Source organism: Microcaecilia unicolor, chromosome 4 (assembly GCF_901765095.1).
Source record: "Microcaecilia unicolor chromosome 4, aMicUni1.1, whole genome shotgun sequence".
NCBI lineage: Eukaryota > Metazoa > Chordata > Amphibia > Gymnophiona > Siphonopidae > Microcaecilia > Microcaecilia unicolor.
The window spans coordinates 354273902-354293638 of record NC_044034.1 but is presented as its reverse complement, the minus strand read 5'-3'; the positions used below and the strand labels follow the sequence as shown (position 1 = coordinate 354293638).

Here is a 19737-nt window from a genome sequence, read left to right as displayed (position 1 = left end):
TTGAGACAGACATGGAAAGCAACTGCTTGCCCTGGGATTTGTAGTATGGAGTGTTACCACGATTTGGATTTCTGCCAGGAACTTGTGACCTGGCTTAGCCACTGTTTGGAAAACAGGATACTGGGCTAGAATGACCATTGGTCTGACCCAGTATGGCTACTCTTATGTTCTTATACCTTCAAACTGTATGAAGATTAGGGGACACTCTGTGCAGCTTTAAACAGTTGGGGAAGGTTTTTTTTTCTTTTTTCAATCAATAGATAATCAAATTTGTGGAATGTGTTGCCAGATGATGTGGTCAAATCCTCTAGGAGATGTCCAGAAACAATTAATAGCCAAGTAGACCTTGAAATGCAGCTGCTTATTTCTAAGTATGAACTATGTTATAGACCTGCTCTGTTGGGATCTCGTTGGATAATTACAGCCTGGATTAGCCAGTGGTGAAGGCAGACGCTGGGCTTCATGCTCCTTTGGTCTGACCTTACATAGCACTTCTTACGTTCTAATTTATTCATTAGGGTTTATTTATTTATTTTTGTTACATTTGTACCCCGCGCTTTCCCACTCATGGCAGGCTCAATGCGGCTTACATGGGGCAATGGAGGGTTAAGTGACTTGCCCAGAGTCACAAGGAGCTGCCTGTGCCTGAAGTGGGAATCAAACTCAGTTCCTCAGGACCAAAGTCCACCACCCTAACCACTAGGCCACTCCTCCACTGTTGCTACTATCGGAGATTCTACATGGAATGTTGCTACTTTTCCACTAGCAACATTCCATGTAGAAGGCTGCGCAGGCTTCTGCTTCTGTGAGTCTGACGTCCTGCACGTACGTGCAGGACGTCAGACTCACAGAAACAGAAGCCTGCGCAGCCTTCTACATGGAATGTTGCTAGTGGAATAGCAACATTCCATGTAGAATCTCCAATAGTAGCAACATTCCATCTAGAATCTCCAATAGTATCTATTTTATTTTTCTTACATTTGTACCCCGCGCTTTCCCACTCATGGCAGGCTCAATGCGGCTTACATGGGGCAATGGAGGGTTAAATGACTTGCCCAGAGTCACAAGGAGCTGCCTGGGCCTGAAGTGGGAATTGAACTCAGTTCCTCAGGACCAAAGTCCACCACCCTAATCACTAGGCCACTCCTCCACTGTTGCTAATATGGGAGATTCTACATGGAATGTTGCTATTCCACTAGCAACATTCCATGTAGAAGTCGGCCCTTGCAGATCAGCAATGTGGCCGCGCAGGCTTCTGCTTCTGTGAGTCTGACGTCCTGCATGTACATGCAGGACGTCAGACTCACAGAAACAGAAGCCTGCGCAGCCTTGTACATGGAATGTTGCTAGTGGAATAGCAACATTCCATGTAGAATCTCCAACAGTAGCAACATTCCATGTAGAATCTCCAATAGTAGCAACATTCCATGTAGAATCTCCAATAGTATCTATTTTATTTTTGTTACATTTGTACCCTGCGCTTTCCCACTCATGGCAGGCTCAATGCGGCTTACATGGGGCAATGGAGGGTTAAGTGACTTGCCCAGAGTCACAAGGAGCTGCCTGGGCCTGAAGTGGGAATTGAACTCAGTTCCTCAGGACCAAAGCCCACCACCCTAACCACTAGGCCACTCCTCCACTGTTGCTACTATTTGAGATTCTACATGGAATGTTGCTATTCCACTAGCAACATTCCATGTAGAAGTCGGCCCTTGCAGATCAGCAATGTGGCCGCGCAGGCTTCTGCTTCTGTGAGTCTGACCCTGCACGTCAGACTCACAGAAACAGAAGCCTGCGCAGCCTTCTACATGGAATGTTGCTAGTGGAATAGCAACATTCCATGTAGAATCTCCAATAGTAGCAACATTCCATGTAGAATCTCCAATAGTATCTATTTTATTTTTGTTACATTTGTACCCCGTGCTTTCCCACTCATGGCAGGCTCAATGCGGCTTACATGGGGCAATGGAGGGTTAAGTGACTTGCCCAGAGTCACAAGGAGCTGCCTGTGCCTGAAGTGGGAATTGAACCCAGTTCCCCAGGACCAAAGTCTACCACCCTAACCACTAGGCCACTCCTAGTTGTGGGGGAAATGCAGAAAAAAAATTGGGGGGGGGGAGGGGGAGGAGGCGGAAGCTGTTGAGGGCGAATTTTGGAGTAACGATCATTCCTGAGCACTGTTTATGTAGCCTATTTAGAGTTTAGGAAAACAGAAGGCAGTTGAGCCGGGCTTTCCTTCATGGTCCAGCTGGTCTGAAATATCCCAGAGAAGGTAAGAGTCAAGTTTGATAGCATGCCAGAAAAATGCGCTTAATCATCAGCTGTGGACATCCAAAATCCATCAGGGATATTTCCAATTTCAAAGCTTTAATCAATATCTTTTGCTGTGTTAAGCTAGTCTCAAATACTCTGCCTTGGTAGCATGGTCTTGTAATTAAGCTTTTTTTAAAACATTGCATCTGCTCATTGACTTTGTGATGCAGAAGGGGAGGTAGGAGAGAGAGCACAAGCATTCCTAGCTGGATCTGTGCCTCTGCTTCACCAGGGAAATGTTAGAAACAGTTATTTGCTTACCAGCCCGTGTACTGTATATTTACTTAGAGAGGTTGCTTATTATCTTTAGTCAAGACATCTGCTGAGGCTGGTGTACAAATGAGATGTTAATGCCGAGTGACAGGTTTTTATAACTTGCTTAATCATTCTTCAGAAATATTACATTGCATATGGACAGGTCCGATCGAGAAGAAAAATATCACATTTGGGGACTCTTTAGCTCTTTTTACTCGCATTTAACCATAAGGAACAGATGCCCACAGATAAAGAGCACTTGGCCAACTCATTCTGCTAGATTGAAAACCTTATTATTATTATTTGTTACATTTGTATCCCACATTTTCCCACCTATTTGTAGGCTCAATGTGGCTTACATAGTACCGGAGAGGTGTTTGCAGACTCCGGTGTAAACAATACAAGGTGATATTGTGGTAAGATGAAGTCCATGTGGAACAGCTACACTAGGGAATCGTACAACGGAAGAGTTGTGTTATGTCCATTACGTTCTTTAGTTTTGTTGTGTTGCAAAGATCAGGCATTTGTGTTGGATCGGTAGGGTATGCCTTTTTAAACAAGTTATTTTTTAGTGTTTTCCGGAAGTTTAGGTGGTCATATGTTGTTTTCACGGCTTTTGGTAATGCGTTCCATAGTTGTGTGCTTATATAGGAGAAGCTGGATGCATAGGTTGATTTGTATTTGAGTCCTTTGCAGCTTGGGTGATTGAGATTTAGGTATGTATTATCAGAGTAGCAGTAGCTAAACTATCCGCCTTATTTTCGAAAGAGAAAGACGCCCATATTTCGACCCAAATCGGGAGATGGGCGTCTTTCTCCCGTGGGCGCCCAAATCGGTATAATCGAACGCCCATTTTGGGCGTCTTCAGTTGCAATCTGTCGCGGAAACGGCCAAAGTGGATGGGGGCGTGTCGGAGGCGTGGTGAAGGCGGGATTGGGGCGTGTTTATCGGCCGAGGAGAGATGGGTGTCCTCGGCCGATAATCGAAAAAAGAAAGGCGTTTTTAGCACGAATTTGGGTCACTTTTTTTGGACCCTTTTTTTTTCACGAACAAGTCCCAAAAAAGTGCCCTAAATGACCAGATGACCACCCCTGACGCTCCCAGTGGTCACTAACCCCCTCCCACCCAAAAAAACAAATTAAAAAACTTTTTTTTCCAGCCTGTAAGCCAGCCTCAAATGTCATACCCAGCTCCATCACAGCAGTATGCAGGTCCCTGGAGCAGTTTTAGTGGGTGCATGCACTTCAGGCAGGCAGACCCAGGCTAACTCCCCCCCTCCCACCTGTTACACTTGTGGTGGTAAATGGGAGCCCTCTAAACCGCCCCCAAAACCCACTGTACCCACATCTAGGTGCCCCCCTTCAGCCATAAGTGCTATGGTAATGGTGTAGAGTTGTGGGCAGTGGGTTTGGGGGGGGGGGGGGAATCTGGGGGGCTCAGCACCCAAGGGAAGGGAGCTATGGACTTCAGAGGTAGTTAACTTTGTTTTTTTTAATTGTTACAAGTGCCCCCTAGGGTGCCCGGTTGGTGTCCTGGCATGTGAGGGGGACCAGTGCACTACGAATCCTGGCCCTTCCCATGACCCAATGCCTTGGATTTGTTCGTTTTTGAGCTGGGCACCTTCGGTTTCCATTATCACTGAAAAACGAAACCACCCAGCTCAAATCCACACATATCCGATGCATTTGGCTGGCACAAACCGTATTATCGGAAAAAAGATGGACGCCCATTTTTTCAGAAAATACTGTTTGTCCCGCCCCTTCACGTACCCATTCTCGGAGATAGACGTCCATGGAGATGGGCGTTTGCATTCTTGATTATGCTCCTACACGTGATCTGATGACTTCACTGGTGTGTATTAGGGGTGAAGGTGTCATGGATTTGATATATCACCTTTTTATGGTAAAACCAGAGCAGTTTACATTTATTATAAGCAGGTACTTTCTCTGTTCCTAGTGGGCTCACAAACTACATTTTTGTACCTAGGGCAATGGAGGGTTAAGGGGGGAAATTTTATAAATGGCGCTCAAAGTTTAGCACCGGGAAAAGAATCACACTTAATGCCAATTTCCCTTTGGGTGCCAGGTTTATGCCTGATGAAAGTTTGGCACATTGAGGTTGGCCACACAGGTCCTCATTCTCCCAGGGGCCCTGCGGACCGGGCATATCCCATTTTCTCTAACTACTCTCCCACCATCAGCCCTGTTGCTGCTTTTCCAAACCAGCAGCAACAATCGCTAAACAAGCTAAAAGCTATCGCAGGGCCAACTGTGTATAGGCACGGCTGCTGGTTCGGCCCCCTCCCCAACGTTACTTCCTCTTCTGGGGCACAGCCAGCAGCCGCGTCTTTACAGAGTTAGCCCCATGATTGATTTGTATAGCTGCGCCTGCTGCTTTTTGTAGAAGTGACAAGAGCACCAGCGGCACGGTTATCAGGGGGAGGGGGAAGGGGTAAATGCTAAATGGCAGAGAAGGGAGAGAGAGAGAGAGACGGAGCATCCACTGGATGGAAGGAGGGCAAGAAGGAACAGATGCTGGATGGAAGAAGGGGAAGAGAGAGGGGCAGATGCTAGATGAAAGAGGGGAAGACAGAAGAGGCACATGCTAGATGAAGAGGCAGATACTGGATGGAAGAAGGGGTAGAGAGAGGGCAGATGCTGGATGGAAAGGGAAGAGAGAAGAGGAAGATGCTAGATGAAAGAGGAGAAGAGGCAGACACTGGATGGAAGGACAGCAGCGAGAGAGAGAGCAGATAATGGAAGAGGTAAGAGAGATGGGGCAGACGCTAGAATAAAGAGGAGGAGAGTGAAGGGGCAGACACCTGATGGAAGGAGGGAGAGAGATGGGCAGATGCTGGATTGAAGAGGGCAGAGTGATGGGGCAGATGCTGGTTGTAGGGGAGGCAGAGAGAGGGCTGATGCTGGATGGAAGGGAGAAATAAAGAGGATAGAGTTAAGAGAGACCGAGGAATAAGAGGAAGCAGACTAGGAGAGCTGGTGTGAGGAAAATAGTCAAAAAGGCTGTAGATTGACACAGTAAAAAGAGGGAATGTGAAGACTGGATAATTTATAAAGAATTCAATCTGGAAAGAGAGGCAGAAAACGAATTTGAAGAAAGCTGAAAGGAACAGGAGAAAAATGACAAATGGACAGGAAATCTTGGCAAGAGAGTTAAGAGATGACAATGAAAGCAGAAACTGGAAACTCAGCCAAACACAGTTAGAGAAAGTAAATGACCAGACAATAAAGGTAGAAAAAATAATTTTATTTTTAGTTAGTTTAGTAACTGTATTAATAAATGTTAATAAATAGAGATTGAAAATGGAAATAAGGTGATATCTTTTTATTGGACTTATTTTAATATATATATTTTTGACTAATTCTTGGATACCAAACCTCTTTCCCATACCATAAGAGCTGTACTGTCCTGACCTGAGGAAGGAGGTTTTAGCCTCTGAAAGCTAATTGAAAAATGGAGGAGTGGCCTAGTGGTTGAGGTGGTGGACTTTGGTCCTGAGGAGCTGAGTTCAATTCCCGGCACAGGCAGCTCCTTGTGACTCTGGGCAAGTCACTTAACCCTCTATTGCCTGCCGCATTGAGCCTGCCATGAGTGGGAAAGCACGGGGTACAAATGTAACAAAAATAAATAAATATTTAGTCCAATGAAATGGTTTCATCTTATTTTCCATTTTTAATTTTTATTTGTTAATTTGTAATATAGTGATTGGAATATGTCAGATTTTCAAAATTTATGTCTTCTGTCTTTATATTTCGTACAGTATTGGGGGGCATGCATCATTGTTTCTCTTCCTCTGGTGTTGCCCTATATACAGAAACTGGCTTCATGGGAGTTCAGTTTAATTTTTGTCTACGTATTTTGATTCTCTCTGGAACTCGCTGCCGGAGGATGTGGTAACAGCGGTTAGCGTATCTGGGTTTAAAAAAGGGTTGGATAAGTTCCAGGAGGAAAAGTCTGTTATTGAGATGGACATGGGAGAAGCCACTGCTTTCCCCGGGGATTGGTAGCATGGAATGTTGCTGCTCTTTGGTGTTCTACATAGAATGTTTCTACTCTTTGAGATTCTACATGGAATGTTGCTGCTCTTTGGTGTTCTATATGGAATGTTGCTTACTAATTGGGTTTCTTTAAAAAAAAAAAAAAAACCAACCCCCCCCCCCCTCAGAAAAGCACAAAATGGCCCTTAGAACTGGAACAAAACAAGGGTTCTTTTTGTGTAGACCCGACATGGGCTGTGTTTTGGCATCTATATGGCTGCATCAGGGGTCAGAGGCAATGGGAACCCTTGAAAAGAACAATAAGTAGAGTAAGCAGAAATAACCAAAACAAACAGCCTTTCTTAATCAAATGCGCTGCAGTGAACAAAAGGACAGACAACAGGGCATTCTGTTAACCTCCTAAATCCCACTGCCCCCTGTGTCCATCACCATACCAACCCTGCAGCCACTCTCTGAAAGCGCTGGCCTGGCACCCACAGCGGTCCTGCCGGTTTTGTCAAAATCGTTGTGCTTGCATAACCCCTTGCCGACAAGAGTAAGAAAAAGCAAGCTAGAGACAGGAAGATGGTTTGGCACATCGTTCGCTCTGAGTAACAATTCCTTCAAAACAGGCCAGATGCCGGGTCATTTCAAACCAGCTGGAATGCCACACGGTCTCCCTTCCTTTCTTCCCACAAGGATTGTAAGCTCTGGGGAGCAAGGAACACTAGGGAGTTTGTCTGTTGCACTAAATTTGTTATGTTTTCAAGTATTGCTCTCTTTTCAAAGTGCTGAACATTTTATTGCATTCCTTATCTTGGGAGGCGTTTGTTATTTTCTCACACATGCTGCCTGAGATGTTGCATGTATCGCTGTTAATGAAGATGCTACAGTCGATCGACTGAAGCTGAATCTGAAATGGGGTTTGGGTACAGCGGCAGCTGTTGGGTTGCCACGACCAAGGTATTATTATATCCTCAGCCATTATGGAGATGATTCCAAGAACCAGTTGAAAATAAATAATACAAATAGCAACCAACCATTAAATAAATAAATAAATGGATGAATTAATTAATTTTGGTTAACTTTTCAGAGGGAAACCTTTTTAGTTAGTTAATTAGAGTGGAGGAGTGGCCTAGTGGTTAGAGTGGTGGACTTTGGTCCTGGGGAACTGAGTTCGATTCCCAGTTCAGGCACAGGCAGCTCCTTGTGACTCTGGGCAAGTCACTTAACCCTCCATTGCCCCATGTAAGCCACATTGAGCCTGCCATGAGTGGGAAAGCGCGGGGTACAAATGTAATTAAAATTAGGTTGTTAATTAGGCTGGAAACTTTTTGACTAGTCCTGGTTTTAAGCTGATCCTGCTCAGTGCTGCGAGTCCCAGCATGCAGCAGGATGGGGTGATCAGAAATCCGTCTGCAAGGTACGACCCAGCTCAGCCACTAAGCTTCTGGACATGCCTGAATGCGACCCTATCTGATAGGGATGGACTATCATTTGTAAAACATGGGGAAATATTGAACGCATATCCCATATCATTAACAAATGAAAATACCCAGTGTACCTGAACGTAACTCACCTTGAGCTACCGTTGAAAAAAGTGTGAGCAAAATCCAAATAAATAAATAAAAATCCATAAATAAGAAAATGAGAAGAAAAAAAAACCCTTTTGTGTTTTTCATTTGGTAATACTAGTGTGCGCTCTTTGCAAAGAGTGAACGCTATCAGCAGGGCTTTTTTTTTGAGGGGGTACTTGGGGGTACTGAGTACCGGCACCTTTTCCATTGTCTGCTAAAACTGACCCATGGTCCCCAAGTTTTAATGAAAGAGCTCAGGCTCTACACACCAATTCTGCCTTGTCAAAGATTCTGTGACAGGTTGCAGGGGGGCCTGGCTATTATGAAGTGGGTCCCTCAGTGATCACCCCCACTCCTGAAGGGTGGTCTAGCATTTGAGTACCGGCACCTTTTTTGCTAGAGAAAACTCACTGGCTATCAGCAAAGAAGGTATTCGCTTCCTAGAGCAGTACCTCCGAAACCTGGTCCTGGAGGCACCCCAGCCAGTCAGGTTTTCTGGATACTCACAATAGAAACAGAGAAACATGACGGCAGATAAAGGCCAGATGACCCATCCTCTGTAAGCCCTAACTCTTCCTTTTCCTAAGTGATCCCACATGCTTATCCCATGCCTTTTTAAAGTCTGAAACAGTTCTCGACTCCACCACCTCCACCGGGAGGCCATTCCACGCCTCCGCCACCCTTTCTGTGAAATGCTACTTCCTTAGAGTACTCCTAAGCCTATTCCCTCTTAAGTTCATCCTATGTCCCATTCCAGAGCTCTCCTTCAGTTGAAAAAGGCTCTCTTCCTGTACATAAATGCCCTTGAGATATTTAAACGTCTCTATCATATCTCTCCCTCCTCTCTTCCAGCGTTTTGAGGTTCATAAGCCTGTCCCTATATTTTTTGCATTCAAGACCGCTTACTAATTTCATAGCCGCCCTCTGGACCGACTCCATCCTGTTTATATCTTTCCGTAGGTGCGGTCTCCAGAACTGCACGCAGTACTCCAAACGTGGCCTCACCAGAGACTTATACAATGGCACTATCACCTCCTTTTCCCCCCGAGAGATTTGCATGCCCTACCTCCACTACATGCAGATCTGTCTCATGAATATTCATTGTGAGTATCCTGAAAATCTGACTGGCTGGGGTGCCTCCAGGACCAGGTTTGGGAACAACTGTCCTAGAGTGAATATTATTTGCAAAAAGGTCATGCTATCTGCAAAGAAGGCGTGCTTTTCCTGGAGAGTGAAAACACTTTTCAGTATAGTGCATGCATACATGAACCATTACACCCATTACACGTACGTGAACCGTGATGGATGGATGGATGCTAGGCTGTATATAGAGAGAGGTGTAACCAGCAGAAGAAAGGAGGTGTTGATGCCCCTGTTCAAGTCGTCAATGAGGCCCCACCTGGAATATTGTGTTCAGTTTTGGAAGCCATATCTTGCTAAGGATGTGAAAAGACTTGAAACGGTGCAAAGAAAAGCTACAGAAATGGTATGGGATTTGCGTTACAAGATGTAGGAGGAGAGACTTACTGGCCTAAACATGTATACCCTGGAGGAAAGGAGAAACAGAGGTGATATGACACAGATGTTCAAATATTTGAAAAGTATTAATCTGAAAGGTATTAGTCTCCGGGAAAACAAACCTTTTCCGGAGACGGGAAGGTGGTAGAACTAGAGGACATGAGGTTGAAGGGGGGAAGACTCAGGAAAAATATCAGGAAGTATTTTTTTCACAGAGAGGGTGGTGGATACTTGTAATGGTGGTGGAGATGAAAATGGTAACGGAATTCAAAAATGCATGGGATAAACTCAAAGGAATCCTGTTCGAAGCTTAGCGGAGATTGGGTGGCAACACCGGATAATTGGGAAGCAAAGCTAGTGCTGAGCAGATTTCTATGGTTTGTCCCCTGAAAATGGCAAGGACGAATCAAGGTCAGGTATCCATATAAAGTAGCACAGACGAGTTTATCTTGTTGGGCAGACTGGATGGACTGTTCAAGTCTTTATCTGCCGTCATCTACTATGTTATGTATGTATGCACTCTTGGGAAATGAGGGCACCCTGTTTGTAAGAGTGTGCGGTCTTGACAACTTATCTCCTACAAATGTTTGAAAAAAAAAAAAAAAGAATAAAATTTACCTTCCCAGGAATGACACAAAGTGAAAATGTTCCAGCTGCTCATCTCGGCTATTGATAGGCTTGGATAAAGACCTCCCAAACCCTGTCCTGCTGACCCACACCGTCAGCTGAGTGTTCAGAAAATCCACAATGAAAGTACATTAGAAAATATTCCAGGGTGTCCATCCTATGCTGAGTTTTCTCATGTGTATTCATTGTGGATATTCTGAAAACCTGACTGCTATGGGCGTCACCAGAACAGGAATGCAAAGCCCTGCTGTAGATATGCGAAGCTCATCTGTCACACAGAAGAAAATAAGCTTATTAAGCTGGCCTTCTGCCTGCTACAAATTTTTTATTTGTCAGATTGTTTGAGCATATTGTTCTTATGAAACATCTGTTTAAATATGGTTCTCAATATGTTACTTCATGTGATTTTGACATGCTTTAGGAGAAGTTCACAAGGAGGGCTGCTGGTTGACAGATGGGTTTACTCTCTTTGTAACGTCGGGAAATATGTGGCATGTTAGGTCAAGATTTTAGCTTTGTGAATAAGTCAGGATGCATTGTCATTCTAAATTGACATGAAAACCCCAATAGCATTTCCTGCTTCATGTTGTGCATTTCCCATTTAGAACGGTGCAACAAAATCTTAATATATTGTTTTGTGTCGATGTTCTTAGAGCATGCTAAGGTGGTGTTGTGCTCACTGTTTACAGACTTCATGAATTATAGAACTGAACACATGCTAAAAACAAACCAAATACTGAAAACAAAGCAAAACAAGACAAAAGAAAAAAAAGCAGAATGGATGGGAAAACAAAAGGCAATAAGCAAAATATGTGGAAAATAAAAATGAGGGCGAACATAAGAATAGCCATTCTTGGTCAGACCAGTGGTCCTTCTAGTCCACTACTACTACTACTACTTAGCATTTCTATAGCGCTGCCAGGGTTACGCAGCGCTGTACAAGTTTAAACATGGGGAAGGATGGTCCCTGCTCAAGAGAGCTAGTCCAGTATCCTGCTTCTAACAGTGGCCAATCCAGGTCACAAGTACGTGGCAGAAACTTAATTAGTAGCAACATTCCGGAATCTCAAAGAGTTAACAAGATTCCAGAATCACAAAGATAGCAACATTCCATGTAAACCCCCCAAAACTAGCAACATTCCTTGTAGAATCTCAAAGAGCAGCAACATTCCATGTAGAGCCCCAAACAGTAGCAACATTCCATGCTACCAATCCCAGGGCAAGCAGTGGCTTTCCCATGTCTATCTCAATAACCAACTACAGACTTTCCTCCAGGAACTTGTCCAAACTTAAAAAAAAAAAAAACAGATACGCTAACCGCTGTTACCACATCCTCCGGCAACAAGTTCCAGAGCTTAACTATTCTTTGAGTGAAAAATATTTCCTCCTATTTGTTTTAAAGGTATTTCCATCCAAAGACGGCATGCTGTTCCTAGAGAGTGCACGTTATCTGCAAAGAACTTTTTCTCATGCATTCCTCTACTCTTCATTTCAATTTACTGTTTTCTATTCATGTTGTTACTTCGATATTTAAAGGACTATATTGATAGATTCTATATAGTGCAACTAGAGGCCTGCTCTGAAATCCAAACGTATTCTATAACAACAAGCTAATCAGCGTTGATAACAGCACTTAACAAGCAATAATGAGCATTAATTGGCAATAATTAGAATTTACGCGCACAACTTGCTAAGTGAATTCTGTAATGAACTGCGCCTAAATTCTAATGCATGCAGTTCAAAAGGGGGATGGCTACGGGCAGGGAAATGGGCATTTCGTGGGCGTTCCAAAATTTACATGCGTAATTATAGAATATGGCCGAGGCTATATACCGCACCTAGGGCGTCTTTTACTAAGGCGCGCTTACGCTTTTAACGCGTGCTAAAAATAGGCGTGTGCTAAACGTTAGAGACGCCTATGTATTCCTATGGGCATCTCAAATGTTTAGCGCACGCCTGTTTTTAGTACGCACTAAAAACGTAAGCACGTCTTAGTAAAAGACCCCCCCCCCCCCTAAATCTAGGCACCGCTTATAGAATTACACTTAGGCAGAAATGTTTACCATGTGAATTTTTTAGACGCCTTATATAAAATCTGGCCCATAATGACTCTTTTCGCATCACTGAAGCAATTCTTGTAAGATAAGTTTCACGGTGAACTGTTAAAATCTTTGAACTATACATTGCTCCATGCAGTGGAACAAGTTGTTATGTGCTTTCGTTAAGGGATATCTGTTAATTACTGGTATGAGGAATTTGAATGGATCAGGGGCGTATCTGAACTTCAACGGTAGGGGGGGGCCAGAGCCGAGGAGAGGAGGCACATTTTAGCCCCCCCCGGCGGCACTGACCCCCCCCCTCCGCTGAAGACGAAGACGACGACGACGCCACCACTCCCCCCCGCCCGACTACTTTAAACCCCCCCTCCTCCCGCCGTCGCGCCTCACCTTCCTTTGCTGGCGGGGGCTGGCCCGCCAGCCGAAGTCTCCGTCCTTCCTTCCGTCACTCTGCCATCATGCCTCACTTCCCTTTGCTGGCGGGGGACCCCAACCCCCGCCAGCTGAAGTCTCCGTCCTTCCTTCGTTTGGGTTTGGTGGTTTCTGACGTCCTGCACGCTGCACGTTGTACGTGCGTGCGTGCAGGACGTCAGAAACCACCAATCTCAAACAAAGGAAGGAAGGAAGGACGGAGACTTCGGCTGGCGGGGGTTGGGGTCCCCCGCCAGCAAAGGGAGGTGAGGTGCAACAGCGGAGTGACGGCAGGAGGAGGGGGGTTGAGAGTGTCATTGGTAAGGGGGTCCAGGGGCAAATCTGCGGGGGCCAGGCCCCTGTGGCCCCATAGCAGATACACCCCTGGAATGGATTAATTGGGCGCATATGAGCGCGTGCTGGAGTGGTTGTGCAACTGAGGAGGGAGCTTTGGTAATCCAAAGTGGATGTATTGTTACATGATCATCTATATAAATAAAATCCCCCCTCAGAGTTCTGAAGCTCACTCCATCTGTGGCACTGAAGCCCTGAACTCCTGTCCTCCTGGTAGGCTAGGCTACTATTGGGACTACTCACCCTCAGTACTCAGCCACACCCATCTGCTCCCTATAAAGCTCACCCTCAACGTTCTATTGGCTTCTGATGTCACTGAAGCCAAGGTTCGTATGTTTGAAGCTCTGAAGCCTCGAAAAACACAGACTCTGGGCCCTGCCCTCGCGTCAAACGTTATGACGTTGAGGGCAGAGCCGGAGCAATTCACCGCCCTCGCGTCAAACGTTATGACGTTGAGGGCGGAGGCAGAGCGATTCACCGCCCTTGCGTCAAACGTTATGACGTTGAGGGCGGAGGCGGACCAATTCACCAACATTGACGATGGGAGGGGGGGCGGGGGGGCCACAGGAAAGCCTTGCTAGCGCCCATTTCATTGGCTCCAGAAACGGGCCTTTTTTTACTAGTGTACTAATAAATCAAAGATTGTTTTTGTGATAATCTCAGAGTACAAGTGTTACATTTAATGTAAAGTTTGGTACTCTGTTTAAAGGTGGTATTCCCCTCGCGTATTAGGCCATAATGACTCAAGACAGAAAGATACAGGGCCAGATATTCAAACGCAAGTATCCGCATAACCACTGCTGTTTGTGCTCACTGGAGCTCTCCGTGAATAGTGCTGCTGACTATCCTTCCCGATCGCGTGGACAGTACAGGGCTGGCGCATGGCAGCGGAAGACGTTATACAAAAAGTGGCGATAACTCAACTGCTATCCAGATAAAGTTAGGTCAGAAAAATGCCGTCCTAACTTTCTCTAGGTAGTGATTTTAATAGCGGCTTCATTATCGCTGCCATCCGGATAGCAGTGGCATTCACTGTTTTGCTTGGATATTCAGTGCTGAGGTTCTCAATGTCCAATACAGAAACAGAAGAAGTGATAACGCAGGAAGACGATGTGGTCTCTCAAGTCTGTCCATCCATACCACTAAGCTGTAGCAATCCTCCATGCCTGTCTCGTGCTATATTGAATTCAGATGCAGTCCTCGTTTTCACCCAGTGGCGTAGCTATGTAAGGCCATGGGAGCCTGGGCCCCCCCCTCCAATTTCCTCCAGGCCCCTGGTTTTGCTGGCGGGGGTCTCCAACCCCTGCCAGCTGAAGCCTTGTCCAGTGCCGGTCTCCGGCGCCGCCAAGTTGCCTGCCCTTTTCTCTTCCCCCTCACGTCCTGCACGCTCATTTTAGTGAAATTGAGCGTGCAGGATGTGAGGAGGAAGAGAAAGCAGAGCAGGCAATGTGACGATGCCAGAGACTTACGCAGGAGAAGGCTTCAGCTGGCGGGTGTTGGGGACCCCCACCAGCCAAGGGATTTGCTGCAGCTTGCAGTTAGCAATAAGGGGAGCTGCAGAGTGGTGGGACGGGGGGAGCGGCAGGGCTGCGAGGCGGTGGGGGGCGGGGGCGGAGTGGCAGACCAAAATGTGTCCCCCCACCTCGGGCCAGGGGCATAGCCAGACTTCGGTGGGAGGGGGGTCCAGAGCCCGAGGTGAGGGGGCACATTTTAGCCAACCCCCCCCCCCCATTGCCATTGCCGACCCCCCCCCTGCCACCACCACCATCAACAACAACAACTTTAACCCCCCTCCCACCGCCAACCTTCCTCCTCTGCCTACCTTTGCTGGCGGGGGACCCCAACCCCCACCAGCCGAGGTCCTCTTCTTCCCGCGCAAGGCTTCGTTCTGACAACATGGATGTTGTACGTGCAGGACATCAGAAACAGTCAGAACGAAGCCTTGCGCGGGAAGAAGAGGACCTTGGCTGGCGGGGGTTGGGGTCCCCCACCAGCAAAGGTAGGCGACGGCGGCAGGGGGTTGGCAGCGGGAAGGAGGGTCGAGAGGGTCATCGGCAGGGGAGTCCAGGGCCAAATCTATGGGGGCCCAGGCCCCCATGTCTACGGCACTGCCTCGGACTGGCCCCCTCCCACCTCACGAGGTCTGGCTACGCCCCTGTTTTCACTGCCTTGCTAGGTGGCTGTTCCAGACATCCACCACCCTTCGTGTAAAGAAATTGCTTTAGATTCCTCTTGAGTCTTGTCTTCTTTCACCTTCATCCTATGCCCCCTCGTTCCAGAGCTTCCTTTCATTAAAAGACACTCGTGTCCTGTGCATTTATGTCGCATACAGTGGTGGAAATAAGTATTTGATCCCTTGCTGATTTTGTAAGTTTGCCCACTGACAAAGACATGAGCAGCCCATAATTGAAGGGTAGGTTATTGGTAACAGTGAGAGATAGCACATCACAAATTAAATCCGGAAAATCACATTGTGGAAAATATATGAATTTATTTGCATTCTGCAGAGGGAAATAAGTATTTGATCCCCCACCAACCAGTAAGAGATCTGGCCCCTACAGACCAGGTAGATGCTCCAAATCAACTCGTTACCTGCATGACAGACAGCTGTCGGCAATGGTCACCTGTATGAAAGACACCTGTCCACAGACTCAGTGAATCAGTCAGACTCTAACCTCTACAAAATGGCCAAGAGCAAGGAGCTGTCTAAGGATGTCAGGGACAAGATCATACACCTGCACAAGGCTGGAATGGGCTACAAAACCATCAGTAAGACGCTGGGCGAGAAGGAGACAACTGTTGGTGCCATAGTAAGAAAATGGAAGAAGTACAAATGACTGTCAATCGACAAAGATCTGGGGCTCCACGCAAAATCTCACCTCGTGGGGTATCCTTGATCATGAGGAAGGTTAGAAATCAGCCTACAACTACAAGGGGGGAACTTGTCAATGATCTCAAGGCAGCTGGGACCACTGTCACCACGAAAACCATTGGTAACACATTACGACATAACGGATTGCAATCCTGCAGTGCCCGCAAGGTCCCCCTGCTCCGGAAGGCACATGTGACGGCCCGTCTGAAGTTTGCCAGTGAACACCTGGATGATGCCGAGAGTGATTGGGAGAAGGTGCTGTGGTCAGATGAGACAAAAATTGAGCTCTTTGGCATGAACTCAACTCGCCGTGTTTGGAGGAAGAGAAATGCTGCCTATGACCCAAAGAACACCGTCCCCACTGTCAAGCATGGAGGTGGAAATGTTATGTTTTGGGGGTGTTTCTCTGCTAAGGGCACAGGACTACTTCACCGCATCAATGGGAGAATGGATGGGGCCATGTACCGTACAATTCTGAGTGACAACCTCCTTCCCTCCGCCAGGGCCTTAAAAATGGGTCGTGGCTGGGTCTTCCAGCACGACAATGACCCAAAACATACAGCCAAGGCAACAAAGGAGTGGCTCAGGAAGAAGCACATTAGGGTCATGGAGTGGCCTAGCCAGTCACCAGACCTTAATCCCATTGAAAACTTATGGAGGGAGCTGAAGCTGCGAGTTGCCAAGCGACAGCCCAGAACTCTTAATGATTTAGAGATGATCTGCAAAGAGGAGTGGACCAAAATTCCTCCTGACATGTGTGCAAACCTCATCATCAACTACAGAAGACGTCTGACCGCTGTGCTTGCCAACAAGGGTTTTGCCACCAAGTATTAGGTCTTGTTTGCCAGAGGGATTAAATACTTATTTCCCTCTGCAGAATGCAAATAAATTCATATACTTTCCACAATGTGATTTTCCGGATTTAATTTGTGATGTGCTATCTCTCACTGTTACCAATAACCTACCCTTCAATTATGGGCTGCTCATGTCTTTGTCAGTGGGCAAACTTACAAAATCAGCAAGGGATCAAATACTTATTTCCACCACTGTAGGTATTTAAATATCTCTATCATATTTCCCCTCTCCCGCCTTCCTTCCAAAATATACATATTGAGATTTTTAACTCTGTTCCCCGTACGCTTTATGACAAAGACCACACTGGCCATTTTAGTAGCCAGCCTCTGGACCCGACTCCTTCAGGTAAAGATTTCCTCACTGTCAGGGCATTGCAAATGAGAAGTGGAAATAGTTTTTGACAACATCACCCCCTAGGTACCAGACAATGCTTCTAGCTTGCTGGTAATGATAGAGCTTTAGATAGTGTGCCAAGGGCTGGGTAATAATTCTTCCTAATTACTGTGTTACAGTGCAGAGCTTTCAGCAGCGGAAGAAGGTATTTACAGCTTGCATACAGTAAGAGTCAGCACCTCGCTTGCTAGCTGTCATTCACCGGTTGGAATTAGTGGTGTAAATTTCTCCCAAGCAACGTCTGCAGTGTAGGGGGACCTAGAGAAGGAAGGGGGTCCACTTTTTGCCGCTATCATATCTTCTGAGATTTCCCTGCTCAAAAAGCCCTTTTTGATATTTTGTTTGAAAGCCCTTAGTTTAAATGCCTGTCTCTCATTAGAATTCATCCTTCTTTGTGGCTTTAAAGAGTTACAGAATAGTAACGAAATGATACCAGACAGTGACTGATTGTCCCATCTAATCTGCCAAGCTGTCCTCTGCTCTCTGTTTCTCTGGGCAGATGAGCAGCACAGAGTCCCAAACCAGCACTGTTTCCTCCGTGTCCTTTACTCTAACTCTCAACACCATTCCCACCAGTGGTGTGCTGGAGCAGGCTCTCACAGGCTCTCGAGAGCCGTTTGTTAAGTTTTTAAGAATTTTGGGAGCCGGTTCTCCATGGCTACGTTAACGAATGGATCCCAAAATGTGGGCTTGGGCCCCTCCTGAATTCTCTTTTACTTTGCTGGCGAGAGAGAGCCCACTGTTAACAATTTACCAGCACACCCCTGATTCCCACCATCCTCAGGGAGTCCATTGGTACATAGGTATTGCCACACTGGGACAGACCAAAGGTCCATCAAGCCCAGTATCCTGTTTCCAACAGTGGCCAATCCAGGTCACAAATACCTGGCAAGATCCCGAAAAAGTTCAATACATTTTATGCTGCTTATTCCAGAAATAAGAAGTAGATTTTCCCCAAGTCAATTTAATAATGGTCTATGGACTTTTCCTTTAGGAAGCCTTCCAAACCTTTTTTAAACCCCGCTAAGCTAACCGCCTTTACCGCATTCTCTGGCAATGGATTCCAGAGTTTAATTACACCTTGAGTGAAGAAAAATTTTCTCTGATTCATATTAAATTTACTGCTTTGTGGCTTCATTGCATGCCCCATGGTCCTTGTATTTTTGGAAAGAGTAAACGAGCGATTCACGTCTACATGTTCCACTCCACTCATTATTTTATAGACCTCTATCATATCTCTCCTCAGCCATCTTTTCTCCATGCTGAAGAGCCCCAGGCGCTTTAGCCTTTCCTCATAGGGAAGTTGTCCCATCTCTTTTATCATTTTCGTCGCCCTTCTCTATACCTTTTCTAATTCCACTATATCTTTTTTGAGATGAGATGCAGCGACCAGAATTGAACTTGAGGTGCGGTTGCACCATGGAGCGATACAAAGGCATTATAACGTCCTCACATTTGCTTAGCGTGTCTGCCTTAGAGCCAGGGGTGTAGCCAGACAACAGATTTTGGGTGGGCCTAGACAAGAAGTGGGTGGGCACCAAGTGTTCTCCCCCCCCCCCAAACCTCAAAAAACGCGTCTTTCCACCTTGGCAGTCTGCAGCAGGCATGTGCTGAAAACTGAGCATGCGCAGGTGCCGGTATCGTGGAGAGTAGCGTTTTCGTTACCATCAGGGGGAAGCCTTCAGCTGGCGGAGCTTGGGATCCCCACCAGCTACTGCTAAACATGTGCTACTGTTGGGTGGGCCTGAGCCCTAAGTGGGTGGACCCTGGCCCACCCAGGCCCACCTGTGGTTATGCCACTGCTTAGAGCAGTGATCCTCAAACTTGTCCTGGGGGACCACCGGACGGTCCAGTTTTCAGAATTCCCTAATGAATATAGGTGAGACAGATTTACATGCCTGTAACCTCCGTTATATGCAGGTTCAGAACTATTGCCTTTGCGTGTTTGGGGGGGGAGGGGGGACTGAAGCCACAGATTGTAGATTTCGGGCAAAAATCACACTCTGTCTTTGTGGTAATGACTGGTTCCTTCTTCTGTAGCTGTACTTTGCTGCTTGCATGTTCGTTTGAAAACCCACGATTTTCTTTTCTTCTCTTTTTCGCCTCCTGACTTTGAAACTTATTGTTTTCTAGTAAATTTTGCATTTCTCCCCCCCCCCCCCCCAACCATGTAAGTTTTATATACAGAAGTACAAAAAACAGAAGAAACCAGTCTTCGCAAGAAACAACAACAAACAAAACAGCGAAGATGACTGACAAAAATAAAAATAATAATAAAAATAAAAAAATCGGAAGACAAGAATATATAAAAAAATCTTCAAATTTGTATTTAAAAAATGTAATAAAAATCACATTAAAAAAGGGGGACGACACTTTGGTTGTGAAAATTAAAAAAAATAAACTTTATTAACCAAAGGATAGCAGGGAGAAAGGGACTATCCAAATTGTGGAAGGAATATACCGTATTTTTCGGACTATAAGACGCACCGGACCATAAGACGCACCTAGGT

At 46.1% G+C, this 19737-nt stretch overlaps 1 protein-coding gene across 1 annotated transcript in view; it reads left to right on the top strand.

Moving 5' to 3' along the window:
• The window catches only part of CNKSR2 (connector enhancer of kinase suppressor of Ras 2), a 659600-nt gene that overhangs the window by 18000 nt on the left and 621863 nt on the right, over nucleotides 1-19737 (top strand). The gene's annotated exons all lie outside the window — the stretch shown is intronic.